Genomic DNA, 17,910 nt, shown 5'->3' with positions numbered 1-17,910 from the left:
CCCCAGAAGTGCCTTAGTTCTTGCCATATTTCACTTTCAGTTCCAGTACAAGCACATGTGGAACTAGCAGCCTCCATTCACACCCTCAGATTATAGTTTTCAATTCAGGTAATACAAGATCCTAACTACAATCTTGGCACCTACATGAAAGATGAATCAGAGGGCACAAATGCCATATCCTGTTCATAAGAAAGTGTCCTATTAATGTTTTTGGAAATCACTATTTTGGGGGGTGAAAAAATTTCATAATTCCACATGTAGAATTTATAAGAGGGTGAGCAGGCAAGACTTTGAGGAGATCCAGAGTTACCATATTTGCAGGAATATTTATAGTTGTGGGTCATTGGCCTGACTTATAAAGGCAAAGCCTAAGTTTGCTATCGCAAAGCATTTGCCAGGTTCCCCAGAAATTTAAGAAGGAAAATGGAAAATAGGAGATGGGGAAAATTTTGTATATCCTTAAACTGTTTTAAAGCTTTCTTCCTAATAAATTTAAATGTGTTTTAATTTTTTTCATTTGTTTCTGATAAAAAGACTACTGTTTGGAATATCAGAAAATCACTCAGAATTATCTTTACACCAGTTCAAAATGAGAACCTCATCTTGGGATCTCCCACATCTGGTCCTTCTGCAAGAACAAGCATGTAACATGATATGTTAAGGATGCCACCAGCACATAGAGATGAGATTATCATTTTTAAACTAAATTTTCTTTTATTTGGACTGGAATGAATTTCTGAATCTTATTGTGATTAAGATGAATGAGTACAGGTTTGAAACAGTAAGTTATACTGGAAGAATCCTTCTTGGTGAAATTGCTTTATAGATTGAGAAGATGAGACACCCATATTACAATATGACTTTTCCAACATCTCATTTTTTGTTATCAACAACAAACATGTGTCGAGCACCTGTTATACATCTCACTGATTTACATGCTGGACATGTTTTTAATGCCTATTTAAAGAGGATTTTACCTGTAAGTGCTTTTCAAGGCCATTGAAAGAAAGACAATTTAGTTACATAGGAGGTTTAGATACAGAAGACAAATGGAGGCAGGCAGAGCAATAGACATAGAGATCTTCCTGACAATGAGTGTGGGGGAGTTTGCTCAGAACAGGGAGGCCTCTAATCCAGCTGCGTTCAGGAGTCGGTGAGGTGGGTGTCCCATGGGCACCAATCCACCAACAGCTCTTACACCTGTGGCCATGAAGTTAACAGGTATTCTTTCTTGAGGGATTATTTTGGAAAGTCTATGTCAAACAAACACACACACTTTTTGGCCAGGGCATGTCCTAGCTCTGTAGTCAGTCAGACTGAGTTAAATGGTTCCCCACCTCTCTGATTTGAGAGACTCAGATCTTGTCCTCAAATCTCCTCTTCTTCACTGGATATTGGAGTCTATGATGACACTGTTTTCTGACCATGCACTAATTTTTATTTCTGAAGTAAGAAGCCCCTAGATTTACCTTTGGGGAGCTATGGCTATGAGCAGCAGCTTTACAGCAACAAAGCCTATGAGAAGGTATGATGCACAAATTCAGAGTCCAACATATGAAACTACCATTTCTGAGCCCCTAGCAAGTCAGTAGCCTTGAGCAAGTAACTTACTCTCTTTGAGCTCTAGTTTTCTCATCTATAATATAAGAATAATAGCACCTGCCACCTTCTGAGTATTAACTGACTGAATCCATATGCCTGGCACACACTAAATACTGGATCCAGGTTAGTGATGATCATTGTCACTCTTGCAGTTAAGTGTTTTCTTGGTAAGAATGTCAGTCAACATGTCCTGACCATTCTAGGGATTGGGCAGGCACATGACCCACATTAGGCCAACTGGCCAGTTCTCCTGGGAATTTGAATTTGATTCTAAAACTAAGTTAAAGAACAGAGAAATTCATGGAACCAACTTATTCTGGGATGATGCTGTGATGATACTGTCTATGCATATTTAACTCTCAGCTCCCTGGAGAGTTAGGTCCCTGTGCTTCCCAAGATCTGCTGTGAAGTTCTCCTTCTGGATTTGGGAGTTATCCCATGCCTTTCCAGCACAGCCTTGTTGCTAAGTTATTTAGAATCTGTTCCCACTGTAATCAAAACACGCTGTCAAACATAGTGATCCTTGGTACACTGGGGACACTGCAGTATTTGTGTCTTTGATTCAGATACCCTGACTGATGTGCTTAGAGACATTCTCTGAAATGAGAAAAGGTCAAAGGGTTATGATTCCTAATGTAACTTTAAAACCTTTTGCCAGTAAAGATGTGGTAGACAGCAGAGATCACCCAAGTCTTCTTTCAGTAAAAACCTATGGACCAACTGCAAAAAAATTACTCCAATACTTATTGGCATAAAACAATCATTTAATTTGTTCATGGATTCTATGGGTGAGAAATTTAGAGAGTGCAGAACAGGGATAGCTTACTTCTACTCCAAAAGGCCTGCTCCTGGGAGACTCCAGGGCTAGGGGTTGAAATCATCTGAGAAGTCATATATTCCCATGATAGCATTTCTTGCTATCAGCTAAGACACCAGCTGGGAATGTAGCCAGAACACCTACTTGTGGTCTCTCCCTGTGTCCTGGGCTTCCTCACAACATGGTAGTCATGTTCCAGAGGCCAGTGTGGGGAATCAGACAGAGTCAGGAGGAAGCTGTATGATCATTTATGATCTGGCCTCAGAAGGCACACAGTGTTACTTCCCCCACAATCTACTTTTGCTCAATTTCAAGAGGAGGGAAAATGAATGATAACTTTTAGTGGGAGGGTGACAAGATTCAGAAAGAGCATGTGAGACCAAAAATATTGCTTTGGCCATTTTTGAAAAATACAATTTGCCATATGTATGCTCCTTTAGAGAAAAAAAAGAAACAGTGAGATTTGACTCAACAAAATTATTGTTTAGCCACTGAGGATGCAAGAAGAAAATATACAAACGTCTAGATGTAAAAGAGACAAAATGACAAAAATGTACAGATAATGTAAGATATTCATATGTTTTTATCTTGAGGGTAAAAACATAAAACAAGCTCAGAAACACCTTGATGCTTAGCGTCATGTCTACATGACGAGAACACCTAATTTGAGCCCATGATCCAAACTATAATACCTACAGCCAATGAAAGTATCAGTCATACCTCCATATTTGTAATCTTCAGAACTTGTCAAATCCTGTACTTGCTGCATTTTGACAAGAAAAAAATGTTTCAGCACTTGGCACTTGCTTGGGACTTACAACACTTGCTAGAAATTATATGAGTAACAATGCCACTCCAAAGAGAAAATCCTTCACCATTTGGTACTTGTTGGTTTTGGCACTCACCACAAGTTCTGGAATGAAATAATGGTGAGTACCAAGGTACCACTGTATTGTAAAATTTACTCAGAGAAAGATGCTCATCCTTCATCATAGCCCTTAGTCCAACCAAAACACTGTACAAAGGAGAGTGAGTTTGGGGGTATAAGGGAATGGCTGGACCAGGCTGGTGGTGAAAGCAGTGCTTGTACCTCACAGAGATAGAGCTAGAGAAAAGCCAAATGTTCCCTAACAAGTTGGAAACTTATGCCACTTAGGCTTTTTGAGCAGATGCTGCCCCTGCCCTGGTCATATTGTCTTGGCACTCACCATTTCTACATGTACCGACACTACACTCCCCTTCTGTCAGCAGCATCCATGATTCTTTGGCCAGGAAAGACATCAGGCAAAGCCTTCTCTCCTTCAGAACTTGCTCAGCCCATGTATGGGGCAGGCCAGATGTGCCAGCAAGTTCATGCCCCAGGATCAGCCCTGAGCCCTTTGGAACTGGAGAACAACTCTGTGGAACAATCTGAAGTGTGTTGTATAGTATCCCAGAGGCCCAGCATAACTGAACCTCTCTTTTCCTCTGTTTCAGTTTCTCACTCCTCCACCAGTGCTCCTTGCCATCATCTCAAAATAAACTAGTAATTGCTTTCATATCCCAGTCTTAGGGTGTTTGGGATCACTTTGTAGTTTTGGAGACTAGCCCCATGAGAGCAAGCCCTGAAAAGGCTAGTAAGTCTCCCTGGAAAACCAGGTAATGCAGGTGGCAGGCATACCCCCAACTCTAACACTGAGGTTTCCCATAGGAATCAGGTCTGAAATGTACATTTTATCCTTTGAAGCTTGCTCTGCTTCAAGCAATCAATTTAAATTCTTTCTGAGTAGACTTCTTAAGGTAGAGGCTTCAGCTCCTAACAGAGCCCCATTGATATAAATCAGATGTTTAAGTTCAATGCATAAGGAGTAAATTCCTTATCTCATGAAGCACATCTTAAAGACTATCTGGCATCAGAATGACTAACGGGCCCTAACCTATGACAAATCTCCTTGTTCCTTCAATTTTTATATATAAGTAATACCTGTTTTTGTATGACTATAGCCTTTTGACATTATTGATGAGCTATGCATGTATGCTGTATATCCCTACACATACCTTTCCCAATAAAAGCTGTTTGAGAGAAGGGTTCAGGGCATTCCCCACTAGAGGGAATCACCATTCCCTTTCCCACCAGAATATGATTGTATCCAGGATGACTTCTTATTCTCATCTGTGGCAGCCAGGAGACCTCTGTAGGACAAAGTTCTCCCGCATTAGGGCCAGCCTCTTTCCATGGAGGGAGGGAGCAAGAGTCAAAGAAGCAAACAACTTGGGATGTCCTACAAGCGGGGCTTGCATTTTAGGTTTATTTGTGTATTAGGATAATCACTGATGTAGGTAATGATGATCAGTTTCCAAAAACAGTCATATTTGGATTATTTCCACTTAAGCTGCAGAGTCACAAAGCTACAGAGAACAAGGTGGAACCTCAGGTGCTATGATCTTCTATTCTAACCTATGAAATGAAAGTAACAATAGTAACTGCCTTATGGGTTGTACAAATATTAAGGTCTCCTAATGCCCTTAAAACAGTACCTGAAAAGTAGCAAAGGTTCAGTAAATAGCAACTCTTTTGATATCCAAGAAATTTTATCTTGGAAGTATTAGAGGTACCTTAGACAAAAATAGCCAGAAACCAAACCTCACCAACTTTCTCCAAATCCATTTTCTATCACTATTCTTTACTGTTTTACTTAAAGTGGTTAGTTGCTAATAATTGGCAAGCAACTCAAACTGGCCTATGTAATAAAGACTTAAACAAGAAATGACATTTTGGGTCAATTGGCACACATGACTGAAATCTCCAAGGAGGGGTGCTATTGGCCCAAGTAGGTCCAGTGGCTCAGTATCTGAATTGAAGAACTTTCTTTCCATTTCCTAATTCTGCTTTCTCAATACAGGCTTTATTTTTGGCAGTTTCACCCTTGCAGGCCAGCTAAGTGTTCACTGGTTCACTCACTCCTGGTGCCAGTGGTGTCTTTTTCACAGAAAATTAATTCCTGGGCTTTAGTGTATTGAACAAATATAGTTCCCCTTGCCCCCAATCATCCTTGAATCAATCAACATCCAAAGGAAGAAAGTGTTGACTAGCTTATGACAGATTTACCTGTCCCCCTAAGACCACATGCTATTCTAAGGAGGGTTAAGTTTGAATATGTGAACAAAAGTAGGGGTGCACGTTGTGAGAGAAGAGTAACGAATGCTGTGGGGCCAGGAGCACCAGAAAGTGTAGACCTTCTCTACCTTAGTTTCTTTACCTTCTTCCACCAGTTGCTCATTTTATTTTTTTAAATATTTTATTGATTATACCATTACAGTTGTTCTATTCCCCCTTCATTCCCCTCCACCCGCACACTCCCTCCCCCACCATTCTCCCCCCCCTTAGTTTATAACCACGTGTCTCAAGTTCTTTAGATTCTATATTTCCCCTACTATTCTTGCCCTCCCCCCATCTATTTTCTACCTACCGTCTATGCTACTTATTTTCTGTACCTTCTCCCCCCTTCTCCTCCTCCCACTCCCCTGTTGCTAACCCTCCATGTGTTCTTCATTTCTATGGTCCCACTCCTGATCTAGCTGTCCTCTTGGTTTGCTTTTGTTTTAGGTGTGGTTGTTAATAACTGTGAGTTTGCTGTCCTTTCACTGTTCATATTTTTCATCTTCTTTTTCTTATATAAGTTCCTTTAGCATTTCATATAATAAGGGCTTGGTGATGATGAACTCCTTGAACTTGCCCTTATCTGAGAAGCACTTTATCTGTCCTTCCATTCTAAATGAAAGCTTTGCTGGATAAAGCGATCTTGGCTGTAGGTCTTTGGATTTCATGACTTGGAATACTTCTTTCCAGCCCCTTCTTGCCTGTAAGGTCTCTTTTGAGAAATCCGCTGACAGTCTGATGGGTACTCCTTTGTAGGTGACTGTCCCCTTATCCCTTGCTGCTTCTAGGATTCTCTCCTTCATTTTCATCTTGGCTAATGTAATGATGATGTGCCTTGGTGTGCTCCTTCTTGGGTCCAACTTCTTTGGGACTCTCTGAGCTTCCTGGATTTCCTGGAAGTCTATTTCCTTTGCCAGACTGGGGAAGTTCTCCTTTATTATTTGTTCAAATAAGTTTTCCACTCGTGGCTGTTTCTTTCCCCCTTCTGGTACCCCTATAATCCGGATGTTGGAATGTTTAAAGATGTCCTGGATGTTCCTAAGCCTCTCCTCATTTTTTTTGTATTCTCATTTCTTCATTCCTTTCTGCTTGGATGTTTCGTTCTTCCTTCTGGTCCATTCCATTGATTTGAGTCCCAGTTTCCTTTCCATCACTATTGGTTTCCTGTGCATCTCCCTTCATTTCCATTAGTTTAGCCTTCATATGTTCCTCTAATTTGTGACTTAATCAACCAGTTGAGCATCCTGATAAACAGTATCTTGAACTGTGCATCCAAAAGGCTGGCAATCTCTTGGTTGCTTAGAGTTATTGGCTCTGGGACTTTGAGTTCTTCTTGCGCCATCTTTTGGGCTGTTCATGCCTGTTACATAGCAGGATCAGAGCCCTAGGTGTTCACCAGAGCAGGGCAACTCAGTTGCTGGGTTGTGGCACTGTATGTGGGGGCGGGGTCAAAGAGGAGCAATGGCATCACATCTGCCACCTCCCACCACTGCCACTGTCATCGGGGCCCCTCGTGTTTCGTCCCACTGCTCGCAAATGTGCAACTGCAGTGAGCCCTCCACCACTGGGTTCGCCCTCTGGGGCACGCGTGGTCCTTCTCACTGTGAGCGAATGTGTGACCTCGGTCAGTCTGCCCCACACCCTGACTGTGTCCGGGAAACCTGCACGCCTATGTCGGGGGATCTTTCCTGCCCGACCCTGCTCTGCTGCTGGCTCTGCCCCTCTTACCATCTCAGTTGAACGGTTCGTTGTCAGACTTCCATATAATTCAATTTTCTGTTCTTTGGCTGTGTCTTTGCTCACCAAACCTTTGTTGTATTCAAACTTGGTTGTGGGAGAAGGCACAGGTGGAAACACCAGTTGCTCATTTTAGAAAGCTTGAGTACTTCCTTTTCCTTTCTATTCTACCCACCAATTTCCATGACCTTTTTGGGGGTCAATTTTTAAAAAATCTTTCCAATCCATCCCTTTCATTGATTTTCATTCTTGATGTCTTAATCTTGCTCAGGCCATGCCAAAGTTTTCAGTAGCTGTTGGATATTTTAACAGAAATTTAATAAAATAATTATTAATTCTATAACCAAAAGGATAAAAATCAAACTCTAAGATGTCTCATAAGTAGCACCTTCAGGAAACAACTAGCATGCTAGCACTAAAGTATGAAAGAGAAGTTGGGTCTTCTGAAACTTGAAAGCATGGAGAAGGGGCTCCATGGAGCTGAAATTCAGACTCCCTAAAGAGGGACCCTGATCAGTTTGGACTGGTGTCTTTAAGAAGAAGCAATGAGACTAGCTCTGCTAATGTTACAACTGCAAATTGCTCAAGTAGAAGGTGAACAATTGATGCCAGGGTGACGTGAGGCTGGGAGATGCTGTGAAAAATAGAAAGTAATCAGGAACAAGAAGCAGTCAGGAAATGTGGCTAGGCTGATGTTCATGTGAGGAATTTGAAAGAGCAAGGTATTTTTCATTTTAGCCTTTCAGTTTTCTTTGAGTACTTGATACTGTCAGAACCCAGCCAAAGTATGAATGAGATTTGCAGATTCCCAGCCCAAGGATTATAGAGCAGAGTATGAAGAATGAGCTTGGAAATGAAGGATAAGATCTTAACTACTGATTTCCTAAACATTTCCCCTTTCTATTTTCATTTTCCAATCTATCTTCCATCACCATTGCCTCAACTAACACTCAACTGCATTGTGGTTGGACCAGTGAAGGACTGGTAGTAGTCCCAGTAGGAAAAAGTGTGAGTGAGGTGGGGGGAATATTTGTAGTCATGTTCAAAATAAAAGAAGGTGCAGTCCAGTGGCCAGTACCCTATTTGTGCTGTGAGCAGAGAGTTAGATTTTTTAAAACAGTCCTTGATGTGACATTAGAATGTAACTGGTTTAACAGGGTTTGCTTTGCTTTGAGTTTGCAAACTATTTAATAGTTGCTTAAGAGCTATAACCCACAAAAGTTAATATTTACCTGTCCATACCTAAGTAAAGTTTTACTACAATAAAAAAGATCAAAACTGAGGATCCTCAAGATATGTTTCTCTTTAAAATGGCTCTATGCATTATTCAAATTGATGAAAGGAAAGATGCCATCTGACTCAGGGCCAGGATGCCCAGTAGCCCCAACCTCACAGTTCCCTGGTCTACAAGATAAAAAAACAACAGAACCATAGGCATGTATAAGGCAGACATATTATTTCATGTTTTGGATGTGTTGAGAGCTCAAGAAGATTGGAAGTCCTAACAAAGACTTGGGGGCCAATTAGATGATAGGGCTGGATAGGTGATTTAAGAATAACAGGTAGAGAAGCATCTGACACTATTAAATATGACTTGATTTTTTAGAAATATTGCTGCTGTTATCTGTATGGCTTCAATAAAGGAGCAGATGTGCCAACGGGACAAAGGAATAATGAGGGTCCATCAGAGAAGATGGATAATGTGGCATTTGAGTTGGGCCTTAAAAGCTTGAAGAGGCTTTAAGAGATACTAGGGTGAGAGTCCACCAAGTTGAGGGAATGGCCTGAGTCAGGCAGGATGTACTGGACAGGGCCTATGCTACCTGAAGGAGTAGGAGGTGATGCAAAAGGCTATAAAACATCATGAAGTTTATTACAGGTAAGGGACTAGAGATTTTATTCTGAAATAAAGTTAGAGACCCTTTGCTGTTTAATGAAGAAGGTTGAGGCAAAATCAAAATTTGTGATCATCATTCTCATTTTTCCATGAAGATCAGATTCAAAGATGCTGGCATCACCCCAAGATTACAGAGCAATTTAAACAGGTATAAAGAATCTATGCCGGTCTCTTGCTTCCTTGTCTATGAGAGACAATCACTTCTGTTTCTGTTCTGCAGGCAGGTCAAGGAAGAGACGGGTTAACACTAACTATATGGTTGGCTTAGATCCAGAGCCAAATGCCTCATTTGCATAGAAGGGGAAATCCCCCCAAACTGGAATTTATTTATAAAAAATGTGTATTTATTCTTACATGTTTAAACTTCAGTCATCTTCAAAGTACTCTCCATTTGATGCAATACACCTATTAAGACTTTTCTCTACTGCTCAAAAGAGTTTTTGAATTAGTTGATTTTGAAGCCTTTTAGCTCATCTGCCATTTTTTGTTTTCACCTCTTTCACATAGGCAAAATGTTTCCCTTTGAGGATTTTTTTCATCTGGGAAAATAAACCAAAAAAAATGACTAGGGGTAATAAGATCCCTTGGGGGTGAGATCAGACCAATAAGGAAGGTGGGACATGGGGATCATGTTGGGTTTTGGTCAAAAACTGCTGAACACTCAGCACAGTGTGGGAAGGTGGGCTCAAAAATCACTCATCATGAAATGGGCAAATGCATTGAAAAAGACCTAAATTTTTTTCAGTGAAGCCAAACACAGCCTCTCACAAGGCCAGCTGGAACACAAATACAGATGGGTTTCTAGAACACTCACCTAAGATGCGAAGCTTGTACTACCAGGGACCTGCCCTGCAGAGGATAATTCTGGGTTTGGGTGGATAGATCCCTCTTCATAGCTCTCTGGTTGGATGGGAGGAAACTATCCACATCACCCAAGACTCTGTTCAGGTGAAATTAGAACTGAAGGTATTCACAGGCCCCAGCTCATCTGAGAGAAGTGTAACCACACAGCTTTCTCTGGGCTGCTATTAGTGCTTTATCTGAAAATGCCAAAGAGCTCCTGTCCTGTAAATTGCACTCATTTATTTTAAAAATTGTGTGTGGATGGAGAAGAAGCAGAGGGATGCAAAGGATAAGATCAGGAAAAGGGGCCAGTAAGGAAGGGTAAGTAGATAAAATAAATGTACTTGGTGCATGGTTTTTGACCAATTTGCTTTAGTTTATTGATTTGGATTTTTCCCCTATCCTGGGAGTAATCAATTTTTCGATGGATGGGCAGAATACAATAATTTCAAACAAACTCTTCAAATAGGTTGCCATTAATTTGCCTTTTGCCAGTCCTTGTTCAACAGGAGTAAGATGTGTTTAGCTTTCTCCAAGCACTATTGGAGGTACACTCTGGGGATTTTCTGGGGCTGATTGGCACAGGGCAGGGAATGCAGGCTGGGGAGGGGTTGAGCAGAGCTGGTGCAGACTAATGAAGGCGCAGTGTTTGCTCGTCTTTACAGAGTCACTTATTACCACTAATTGGGAGGGACAGTTCAAATAAGCACAGAGGAGCAGCTATCACACGAGCGTGACATGGTTTTAAAGAGGCCTTCATGGACTCCCTGAACTCTTGCTGCAAGCTGGCTGAATGCCTGGGCCTCAAGGCCTCCATAGTGTGTGGGCTTTGTCAGGTGCCCCATAGAAGTCAGCAGTCTTAAGAAACCTAGGCTTGGCACGTCACCTCAGAAAGCCACAGACAGACACACAGCTGTCTCAGAAACTTAGAAAGTCAACAGCTGACAGAAGGGGAGGACTCTGAGCTTGGCTATAAATGGACTTGAAGATGTGATTGGAATTTATTTGCAGAACACAGAGGTTGTTTTCTCTAAGGCCCCAATTGGTTTTAAAGAATATTCATTTTTATGATCATCTAAATATTAATAACCCGACATATATCTGCTAGGATTCTGCTACCTTCTCTTTGATTATATCCTTTGCAAGAAGACATTAGTTTCCTCTCCAGTCCATTAAATAGATATAAGTGAATGCATCACCCTTATCCCAATATGATGGCCAATATTTCTAAATTATTTAGTTGCATTTGTGCCAACCAATTACTCATTAGTGTTATCGAAAGACATGCGGATTTCCCAGATAGATGTCCATAAGGAAGGATGTGCAACTGCTTCAATCCATACATTCTACAAAGGTATAAAATCCCTGTGATGGCACAGAATCCACTTTAGTCACTAGGATGCAGCTGTGAAGAAAATGAAGCCCCAACTGTCCTGGGTTTCCATGCCCATGGATGGTGATGACATGAAGAGTACGCAAGTAATGAACAGAACATTTCAGATGAGGTACCAGTTGTAAGGGTGTGCTATTGCTAGTATTTCACTTGGCTTTGGTATATCCCTGTGCTTAATCTTGTGGAAAACAAGATCCAGCAACGCTGACAACATAGCACACGGTGGATGCCTTTTGAGGGGGTCGTAGATAAGGCTAAATCCAGTTGCCTCATTTAGATCAGGAAATACAGAATGTCCAGATTTCATTTATAATCCCATGCTGAGGAAGTGTGTGTGAGAGATTCCAGGGCTATATGGCTATCTATTGAGAAAACTTATCATAAGCCAAAGTTTTGGTTCAAAACCATGGTACTGGTTTTGGGACTGGCTTCACCCTCTTTCTGTCTTATTTCATGGATAGTCTCATGATTTACACTTTCAAAATACATGTACATTATCATCATCATCACATATATTCAAATGAAAACTTGTAGATGTTAGAAGCTTGAAAGGAAGAAAAAGTCATTTCTTTTTTCCTGAACACTGGAAATTACATTATTTATTTATGACATTGGTATATGGCACTTCCTCTTTGAAAGTATTTTCAAGAAGGTTACAGACCTTCAACAATGAAGAAAGCAGACCTAAAAAAGGAATATGGGTTTATGAAATTCATATAAAGCCATTCTTGCAAACCTTTGCATTTGTTTTAAAATTTAACTTGGAATAATGAGCTATTAAATCAGACTGGTGGGTAAGCAGTCAAATGCTTTCCTAGAGAATGTAAGCCTTGGTACTTAACAAGAAATTAGGTTTGTATTTCTTAGAATGAAAATCCAAACCAGGCAGGCAACTGGTGGCTCCCCCACCCCCACCCCCAGCAGACAACTCAAAAAAATAGGAAATTATTTACTGGGTAATATATTCCATTTTAGATTTCCTGTGATATATTAAGAATGGATTTGTTGTTTATTGATACCTTTCAACAGACCCAACATAAGGAAAACAATGCCCCCTTCACTTCTGCATGAATGAGTCCAGTTGTTTTCTTCACATCTGGAAGTCATTTATTTTTCCCTGAGACATCTGCAGAAGCTATTGACATATGATGGAAGCAGGGGAGTTGGCAGGCATGGCTAGACCATGGATGATCACCACTTTTGGTGAGGCCTGGCTTTGTTGGAGGCAAGAGGAGAACCTGCTTCCCCACTGTGTGATGAGTATAGGTTGACCAATTAAGAATCCAGTTGAATAGGTTTAAAAAGCTTTTGCAGGGAGGAAAAAAATAATGTTGCTAAAATGAATCCTTCATTTTGAGACCTAAAAGGAAAATATCTGGCTCAGCTCTCTGTGGGATTTCTTTCTTAATGGCTCTCAGCACAAACTGTCTTTTTATAGACAGGGATGTATATGTGTGATATGAGTAGATGTGTAACATTAAAATTGGTTGTTTTGAACTAATTCCACAGCTGCTTTGGCCCCTTTGAATTTACATTGGTCAGAAAGGTCCTTGGGAATCCACCAATGACAAACATTTGGGAGCACATATCAGGAGCACTGAACTGGGTGCTTTGGGGAAGCAAAGAATACCTGTTGATTAAAACCAGCTGGAGATTCTTCCTCTGCTTTCACTAAGAACAGAGCATATGAAATTAGCCCATGCTTCCTAGGTCATAAGCTAAACTGCTGGGCTGTGTCAGGTTGAAAATGAGCACTGGTATTCCAACTAGGGAATGAAGGATGTTGGAAAGCCCCACTGACCCCACACAGTATCTGACTTGTTAAAATACCTAAAATGCCACCCTTAGAACTTTATGTGGATGGTAAGTAATACCCTTTCCTGGCAACCTTATCTAGCATGCAAATACTCCTAAGGGGGCAATTCTTGGGGTTGCTAAGAGTTCAGTGGACAACTCTAGTAATGGTAGTGGCTTGATAGGAGGGAAGAGAGAGCATGAGAAAGCCATCTAGGGCTGGAATTTGGGAAGGGAACTTTGAAAATTGGCTTGGCCTACTATACAATTTTAGCAAGAGCCTTCCCTGCTGAGGACCCAAGGAAAGGGTATAAATGGCCGAGGAAAAGGGACAGGATTGTGGCATGGGAATCATTCTCAATAAAGCTGAATCCTTTCAGGCTTTCACAGAGCATACTCAAGGGAGGAGGAAAAGGAAAAACTGCCTGATGAAATATGCAATGGAAACACAATGATGATTGTGGGGTAGAGAATGGTTATGGTTGAGACCAAAGTAAGCCACAGAGAAGGTAGCATCTTGTGGAGCCAAAGAGGGATGCATTAAGTTTAGGTCACACTAATGAGCATGCCTTCACCTAAAGTTAATGTGACAAGATAATAGTCCATGGCATTCATAGTTAAAATCTTTTACTTGAAACCCAGGAGCTTCTCCCACTCCTTAGGGAGGAATCATGTCTTTCTTAATCAGAAACCAGGTTTATAAATATTGCCTACTGAATAACAGAAAGGAATGGAGAGAAGAAAGCCAGTGGTCATGGCCTATGACAGAAACACTGGAGGTATAACTTGCAGATAAAAGAAAAGGACACCAGGATAAGAGTAGTGAGGCTGAGAGACCAGGAGAGAACTTCAGAACCAGTTTACCATTCACAGCCTGGCTGGGAGTTACAAAAAATTCATTCATCCATTCATTGAACAAATATTTATTGAGTACCTAGGATATGCCAGCTATAACTGTTCTAGGCACTTGGGGTATATCTATGAACCAAGCAGATAAAGATGCCTGCCCCTGAGGAGCTTATATCCCAATAGGGAAGATAGACAGAAAACAACAAACAGAAATAAACTGCATAATCTCTTAGAGGGTAAAACACACCAAGAATGAAAGAAAAGTAGAAAGTGTGAAAGGATCTAAGATGGGTTAAGGGAGTTAAAATTTGGTATGGTGATAGTGGTGTGGTCCTCACTGAAGCAGGTTGCATTCAAGACATGAAAAAGTTGAAGGAATGGTCCAGGTAGGCTGTATGGCCCTCATGATTCAGTGAGGCTTTCTGGTAATTCTCCTATTTCCATTAGACAAGCCATCCATGGTGGCCTACTTTGGAATCAAGCTTATTGGTGCTTCCCAGATTTTCTTCAGCCCTCTATGACCCATTTTGTGAAAGCCAGTACCTTCAGACAACCCAGCACCTGAATAGAGTGAAGGGAATGAATTCTTTGAGAAGGTGTGCTGAAGTTTAGAAAACGTTAATGATGATCAAAGTAGAATGAGACAGAAACTTGTGACTTACTTACTTGCTGAGCTAGCAATCAAAACCTCAACCAAGGTATATTCTTTCTGCCCCAGAATATCACCCTAACACAACCCCAAGTGAGCTTTTAGATACTTGGTTGTTTTTGTTTTGTTTTGTTCTTCTAATTGAGTTTATGTTTCACAACTGTCTCCAGGACTGAGTCTGCTCTTGTGATACCTATTTAATTTTTTCAGGATTGTTTGATTTTGATCATTGGGCCACTGCCCTATATATTAATTATACTTCATATTACTTATTAATATTTTTCTTGGCAAAAGTTTTGTCAGTTGCTCTACTTATGAAGTTACAAGTTCACTAGAAACAAACAAGGTATAAATAATCCCCCAAATGAATAGGTTCTATGACACCTTTATATCCCCAAATTTTCTGAGATTGCCTTGATTTTAAAATTCTGTTTCCAACAACATTACTGCAACCTAGAAATTCAAATGTTAACTCCCAGTCTGTAAGTCACACTCAAATAGCCTAGAAATTGGTTGTTGACCAGGTATGATTGACCATGTATCTTAATTTTTAGTTTAGAATATGTGACCATTGGAGAGGTATTATTTGTGTGCATATGTGTGCAAGAGAGCACTCACTTGTAGTTTGTCTTCTTTTGAGTCCTCAAAAATATCTTATGCTGTCCTGGCTGGCATGGCTTGATGGATTGAATGTCGACCTGTGAACCAAAGGGTTGCTGGTTCAATTCCCAGCCAGGGCACATGCCTGGGTTGTGGGCCAGGTCTCCAGTAGGGAGCATGTAAGAGGCAACCACACACTGATGTTTCTCTTCCTCTCTCTAATTAAAAATTTCTCAGGTTTTCTACTTCTCTTATTTGGAAACAACCCAAAGGTTAGTATCTTCAAGAGTTGAGATTTGGTCCCCAGAATTGTGAATCCCTAGTTCCCAAAAGCCCTTGCTCTTTTGCTGATAGAACCTTTCCTTTGACTTTTAAGTAGAAAACGTTCCTTAGTAACTTTTACAAAGGTTCCTTCCATATTCAGTCCATATCTATCCAAAATGCCTGTTAAGTGATCATGAGTCTAGGCTGAGATACTCAAGTCTTCAGAGTAATGTATCTAAATGGGTTCCCACCCTACTTTTGTCCTCCTCTATTTTTATAATTCTCTTCTATTTTTGTAACTGCCCTTGTAGGGTAATGATAACAAATCTAGTGGTGCTTATAATGTCTTCTAGCATGAGAGAGTATGCACAGTTTGAGCCTAGCTCAGAGGGAACACATTTTGTCAAGAGTTATATAAATTGAAAGCCCTCTTCCCATTTCAAGTGCCACTTTCCACACTCAGTTTGCCCATCATCATGACAACGTACTGACCTGACAAGCAGTGGGGGCATATGTGGAAGACTGGAAGATGGTTTTCTTTTATTTTTGGTCCCCGTTCTTTTGTGCTCTCAACATCATATTCTGTACAACATTCTCATAAGCCTGAGAGCTTTCCAAATGAATACTCACTTTCTTCAAATCTTGGCACCAAAATACTATTTTAGTCTTTTTTGATATCCTACATCATTAGGTCTGATTGCACCACAAAATTCACTTGTCTATGAAGGAGAGGCCAGAAAAAATGGCCTAAGGTAAAGGGAAGTAAAAATATTAACTGTAGTAACTTTGGCTGTACACCCTTATTTATTTGGGGAGTGGCTAACAGCTCCTCCAATTCTGGTCAAAGCCCCTCAGTGCAGTCCTTCTAGATGGGGGGACAGTGCTTCTTTGCATCTCACTCTTCTCTCCTTACAATCCTCATTTCCTCCATTGTAAATTTGGGAAAGCATTATCTATATTACATGAGTATTGTTAGGTTAAATGAAAGAATATGTGTAAAATCCTCACATATTGCCCACCATAAAATCGAATTTAAAAAATTGACATTGTGGTGGTGATAATAATTAATGAGTGGAAGCTACTTTTAATTATTTTTAATGTTATTGCTTAATTCAGTTCAATGTTACATTTATTAAGATCCTCCCCCAGACATCTGTGGATGCACATGACAAAGGCTGTACCAATTAGGAAAACTATGGACTGAGCAAAAAGGTGTGATCCCACAACCAGCATCTTCCAACAATTCTTTGTTCCCTTTGGTAGAGCGGTAATCCCCTAGACCTCTCATTTCCTATCTAAAAATGGGATTAGCAGTATCTTCCTCAACCTACTTCATAAATTCTATATGAAGAGATGAGAAAGTGAATTGAATAATCTTTTCTACCCAAAACAAAACAAAGCATAACTACAAAATATGTATCCCCCTTCACTGATGGAATATATAAAATAATATATGGCAACAAGCTGAGAGCTCTGCAGTAAACCATGTTTTCTTCACTTTATCTAAGCATTTGATGTCTCTTATCTCTGGAAATAGCCTTTTCTAGGTAATCAGATTCAATTTCAACAAATATTTTTAAGTGCCTACTATGTGCCAGGAACTATTATAGCAGTGCTATCCAATAGAATTGTTGAGACAATGAGAGTATTCTGTCTGCACGGTCTGATATGAGGGCCACCAGCCCATGTGATTATTGAGCATTTAAAATATGACTAGCATGATTGAATTTTAAATTTTGTTTAATATTAGTGAGTTTTAACTTACATTTAAATGGTCACATTTTACTAGTCACTACAGTGATACTAGATATCATAGGACTAGACACTGGAAACTTGGCAATGAACAGAACAGCTAAAAGTCCTTATTTTTTGAAGCTTATATTCTAGTGAGAGGAGAGTTGGAACAGACAAAAAGATGAGTAAATACATAGTAAGTCAAAGAGTGAAAAGTGCTATAGAAAAAAAATAATAAAGCCAGAATGGAGTTAGGGAAGATCAGAATTCTGAAAGGAGTAACGTACTTAACTTTTTTGATGAGCAATGCATGCCCTTTAAAAGCAAACCTCTTACATTTTACCTTAGGTACCACCTGAAGCAAACTGGGAAGTCCAGAGCACATAGTTTTGAATACATCTATGAATCAGGTGTCTGGTCTGAATGGCTGCCTTTAACCTTCTCAACTCTTACTCAAAATATACCACTTCTCACTTGGTATAATAATCAGAAATAATGTGTAGCTTAATGAAGCTTCTCCATTAAAAGGTATTGAAAATAATATATAAAATTAATGGTTTACAAGAATAGTTTTAGACACTTGAAAACATAG

The sequence above is a fragment of the Sturnira hondurensis genome, unplaced genomic scaffold (assembly GCF_014824575.4).
Source record: "Sturnira hondurensis isolate 20B ecotype Veracruz unplaced genomic scaffold, ASM1482457v3 Scaffold0009244, whole genome shotgun sequence".
NCBI lineage: Eukaryota > Metazoa > Chordata > Mammalia > Chiroptera > Phyllostomidae > Sturnira > Sturnira hondurensis.
Note: the sequence above shows the minus strand (reverse complement) of the source record.